This window comes from Pseudocercospora fijiensis, assembly GCF_000340215.1.
Source record: "Pseudocercospora fijiensis CIRAD86 unplaced genomic scaffold MYCFIscaffold_3, whole genome shotgun sequence".
Classification (NCBI taxonomy): Eukaryota; Fungi; Ascomycota; class Dothideomycetes; order Mycosphaerellales; family Mycosphaerellaceae; genus Pseudocercospora; species Pseudocercospora fijiensis.
In genome coordinates, this window is record NW_006921534.1 from 3601466 (window position 1) to 3607465 (window position 6000).

Below are 6000 nucleotides of genomic sequence, written 5' to 3' on the forward strand. Positions count from 1 at the left end.
ACCGCCCGCGAAAATCCAAGTTGTCCGCTAAGACCGAAATGATTGGCTAAGAAATTTCGCAGAAGTAATATGCAATCAAAGATTGAAGGGAAATTTGACTTACCCCGGATTTCAGCGTAGAACGTCAATCGAAACAAATATTAAAGGGAAATTTGACTTACCCCGGATTTTAGCGTAGAACGCAAATCGAAAGCGCTTAACGAATCCCGGATATAAGCGTAATACGCTAATAAAAACTTAGTAGGAGCTTAACGTATACTAAAGACCTAGATATAGCTATATCCTACTAAATATAAAGCCTATCGACTAGTATAAAGGTCCCTATAGCGAAAATATTAGTAAGACTACTAATAGTTGCGAGCGAAGCTCGCCTTATACTAATAAGGGTACTATAGTAGCTAATTGCGCCGAGTTGTTACTACGTAATTCCCCGGATTCTAAAAGCTAAAGCTCTAATTAGCTAAATTCTATAAGAACTGCTAGGACGGTACGGCAGAACACAACCTCCGAGAAAATTACGTATCTAACTTTTACGCGACTTTATTGCGAGCGAAGCTCGCCTTATAATAGCAACGTAGGTACTAATCTAGTTGCTAGAATACGCACTTAGCTATACGTAACGCTAAGCCGACCCCGGATTTTAGAATCCTATATACCTAATTAGTTAATTTCTATAAGTAGAGACTTTCGGAGCCAGCGCCGGTATCTCCGAACAAGCGCCGACTTCCCGAACAAGCGCCGACTTCCCGAACAACCGCCGACTTCCCGAACAACCGCTAGTAAAGCCTTTTGCCTTCCTTCTAATACTTCAAATATATAGTAAAATATATAGTAAAATATACAAACAATTAATAAGAAAATTAATAAGAAAATTAACTAAAACATTAATAAAAGAATTTATAAAACAACTTTTAATAAAAGAACCTATAGAAAAATTAATTTTAATTATAGAAAACATACGATTTAAATTTATAAAATTACCGAAAAATATTAAAGGAACGAGAGCGAGAATAAGAGCGAGGAACCCTAAAATTCGCGGCTCCGCTATACTAGGTATATATAAAATTTAAAAACTCGCGGGCGCTACCGCTATTACTACGTAAGTAGAAGGAGCAGAAGTACTTACGTACGGGTACTATCCTGGTTAGTAAAACAATTAACAAAACAACAAACAAAACAACTAATAAAACAACTAATAAAACAACTAATAAAACAACTAATAAAACAATTAATAGAACAATTAACAAAACAATTAATAAAACAATTAACAAAACAATTAACAAAACAATTAATAAACTAATTAATAAAACGATAAATAAAACAATTAACAAAACAATTAACAAAACAATTAACAAAACAATTAATAAAACAATAAATAAAACAATAGTAGAACAATTAGTAAGGCAATTAATTAAATGATTAATTAAACAATTAGTAAAGCAATTAGTTAAACAATTAGTTAAACAATTAATAAAATAAATTATATTCTAGTAAATAAATAACTTATAATAAAGTTAAAAAGAAGGTAAATAATAAACTAGAGAAGAAACTAAATAATAAAGCAAATAATAGATTAAATAAAAAACTAGAGAACAAAGTAAATAATAAACTAAATAATAAGCTAATTAATAGACTAAATAATAAGCTAGTACTAAACTAAGTAGTAAGATAGAAAACAAGTAATAAATAAGGATATAAATAAGAGGACTTAGACGTATGAGAAAAAAGAAAACGTGTGATAAAAATAAATAAGAAAATATAAAATAGGTAAGTAAAACAAGTAAGATACTAAATAGAAAAACTGTAAAACATTAAAGAAAAAAATTAAAAATAGTTTTTTTAATAATATAAAAAGTAGTAATAGATATAAAAAATTAGAGAAAACTAGAATAAAAGTAAGTGGTATATGTAAAGTTGAAAATAATAAAGTAGTATCTAAAATACTAGAAAAGAAAAATAGTAATACAAAAATATAAAAATACTTATTCCTAATAAACTATTCTAATAGAACTAAATCGTATAATAATAGTAATAGCTTCAAGGTCTAGCTTCGAGGTCTAAAGAATCGAATTAGCTTAGTATATATAAGGCGAAAGCTTCGCTCGCACTCCTCTAGGCACGCGCTAGCCGCCTAGGAGCACATTTTACTATTAATTTTAATAAAGCTATTAGTAGAGCTACTAGTAACTTTAGACTATTAGACTATTAGTAGGACTAGGTATTAAGAAAACTATTAACAAACCTATTAATTAAACTATTAGGTAAACTATTAGATAGACTATTAGATAAACTATCAGCTAAACTATTAGTAAACCTAATAATAGAACTAATAATAAAACTAATAATAAAACTAATAATGAAACTAATAATAAAACTAATAATAAAACTAATAACTTAAATAGCACTAATAGTAAAACTATTAGTAAAACTACTAATAGGACTATTAATAAAACTACTAATAAAACTGTTAACAGAACTACTAATAAAACTACTAGTAAAACTACTAAGACTACGAGCTAACCTACGAATAGGACTACTAATTAAAGTACTAAGACCACTAACTAAACTAGAAACAAAACTATTAACAAAACTACTAATAAAACTATTAATAAAACTACTAATAAAACTATTAAAGAAACTACTAATAAAATACTAATTAAAATTTTCGTTAAACTAAAACTAGTAATCGAACTGCTAATTAAACTATTAATTAAATAGTTAATCAAGCTATTTATATAATTACTAATAAAACGACTAATTAAACTACTAGTTAAGCTACTAGTTAAACTACTAATTAAACTACTACCGAAATTTTAAATTAAACCGTTACTAGTAATTAAAATACTAATCGAACTGCTAGCTGAACTGCTAATCGAACTGCTAATCGATCTACTAATCGACCTACTAATCGACCTACTATAAGAAGGGCATATTAGCAGGTAGATAGGGCAGTAGTAGGTACGAGTAGTGTTCGATAAGGAGCTAGGAGGAGAGGGAGGAAGGTAGGCAAGTTAGCCTATTGCTAAGCGCCAAGCCCTGCCTAAGGTACTAAGACCCTAGCTTCACTTAGCCTAGTTATATACCAATTACGTGTAGCCTCTTTGGCCCTAATATACGCTTCCCTTCTAAAGGCCGCGCCCTCGTAGCCTGTCTACGTTCTACGACCTCTATTGCCGCTAACTTAGCAAGTCTAATAGGCTACTTAGCCCGCGCTAAATTAAACACTTAACTACCTAATTATATAACTATATTATACCTCACCTCTAATACAGCCTAATGTCTAACTCTAACTGCGCTATCCCTATACACAATAAACTGTAAAGTGATATATATCTATAAGAATTGAGGGCCTTCGACTAATTATAATACGAGCGCGTCTTCCCTACTATAATAGGTAGATGTACGAGGTATTGCAGCCCTGCCTCCGCTCTAAGTAATGTCGTACCGAGTTCTTTGCGTCTACTCTTAAAAGACCTAGTAATGTCCGCTTCCGAGGGTTTGTCCGCTTCCGAGGGTTATTGTTCTTATTATTCGTAGTTTCGCTAGCCCTAATTAGCTAGGTTTAGTAGCCTTTAAGTGTCAATCTTATCTTATCTTTTTAAAAAACATAGCTCGTCTAGTTTCTATAAGTAAAGGCTATTATAAGTATAGTAGTAGAGGTTCGCCTCGCTTAAAGGGTCGGAAAGATCGAGGTATGTTAGGACTAAAGAGGTTATACGTGATTGGTATATAACTAGGCTCGAGTGAAGCTAGGGTCTCAATGCCTTAGGCAGGGCTTAGCGCTTAGCAATAGGCTAACTTGCCTGCCTTCCTCCCTCTCCTTCTAGCTTCTTATCGAATACTACTCGTACCTACTACTACCCTATCTACCTGCTAATATACCCTTCTTATATAGTATTCGATCTACCCTTTAAGGGCAGCAGCTAGATAGTCCTTATTTTAAGCTTTTAGCGGTATAGCTACGAATAAGACTAATTTAACTATATTGCGCCCGAAGAACGGGACCTATACGTACTATTCTATCGAAACAACCGTACTAATTATCAAGCAAGGCCTTCTATACGGCCTATTATACTAAGTTAAGCATACTAAGCCGATATCTACTAATTCCGCTACATCCGCATCTTAGAGGCTAATAATACATTATTAGTGTCGCCCCTTATAATAGCCGGCTTATTACGAAACAACAACCGTACTGCCGCTAGTAGCGCTAGCAATAACAACGCTAGTAGCACAGTTCCCGCTAAAGTGCCTACTAAAGTACCTCCTACTAAAGAGCCTACCGGAGAGCCTATTAAAGAAGAACCTATAATTCTAGGTAACGACCTAGAATTGCCTATCGACGACATTCTTAACAATATTGTTAACCGTCGATATAGCTAACTAGCCTTTAGCCCCTAGCTAGTAGCGAGGCTTTAAGAAGCTACCTAAAACAGGCTTACTACCTTACGTTAAGAACAATAGCTAAAGGATAATCTTCTCGAGATTCGCCGCCTCTAGGAATCTCTAACAACTACTACTAAGCCAATAGTAGGACCTTCTTTACTACCTATCTAAAAGAAGGATGCTAAACTTAAGGACTGCACTATATTTAATAGCTCTAGTCGGAAGCAGTATAACGACTATATTCGTAACTGTAAACTTAACTAGCGTAACGCGCTAAGAGCGCTACTAGACGACTATTCCTTAGTCGTATACGCTATGCAGTACATTAATAGCGACCTAAAGCGTATATAGGATAACTATTTTAACTCCCTTAACGATTAGACCGCTATTTAGTAGCAGACCTATAAAACTATTATACTAGATACCCTTAGAAACCCTATACTAAGGCAACAATATGCTTAGGACCTATATCTTCGAGCTAAGTAGAAGACTAATTAATCGGCTCGCTTATTCGAGGCCTATTTGAAAACCCTTAAAGACGACCTTCCGCCTAAGACTAATTCTATATAGATCTCCGAGATACGCCTAAAACTTAGATAGGAGCTTATCCTCGAATTAGACCGTCGCCGTATGTTCGAACAAGCCAATCTAATACGCATTTAATTCATAGTCGAAGTAGAAACAGCCGAACGGGCTATTTAGCTCTAATAACGACTAGAATTAAGGATCCGACTAACTAGTACTAACCGTAGCAACCGTAGTAGCCGCGGAGGAAACTAAGGTTCCTACTATAACAACAATGCTAACAATAGGAACAGTAACGACCGTAGAAGAGGCCGTAGCCGGCGGCTATATAGAGGAGGCCGCGATAGGGGCCGTAGAAGGGGCTCGTATCCCTATAATGCTAACCGCTCGGCTAATAACAGCAACAATAGCTCCGGCAGCCTACTAACCGGATTGAAGTGCTTTAATTGTAATAGTACTAGCTATCTACTAGGCTAATGCGACAAACCTAAGGACTAGGCCCGAATTAACCGTACTTTAGCTAAGTATAGGAAACATCTTTTAGCCGCTAATGCTACCCTAGTCGGCTCTTTTAATTAGTCGAAAAAAGAGTAAGCGCCGTACTAACTGTTGGCCTTATACGGCGTAAGACTATCGACATTGTGCTAGCTATAATACGCTCCTACCTTGTATAGGACACGAAGGGCACTACCTATTAAACTAAGGTTATACTAGATCTAGGAAATTCAGTTAGTGCCCTTATTAGCTATCGCCTAGCTAAGTAATTAGACCTTCGACAACTGCCGAAGACTGACCTGCTAACCCTTGCTTAGTTTAATAACGCTCGGCACTTGATCTATAGGGCCTACTATGTTCCTATAGTTCTAAAGGACGACCTCGGAAATAAACGCCTACTAGACTTTACTGCCTACGTAGTAGATATAGACAACCTATACGGGGGAGCTACTATTGTTATTAGCAACCCTATTCTTAAGTACTACGCTATAGCTATAGACCTAGGCCTCTAGAAGTAGCGATTTAGAATCGCTAGAAAAGAGGACATTAAACATATTAATGTTAGCGAGTGCCCTAACGATATTAGGGTCCTAT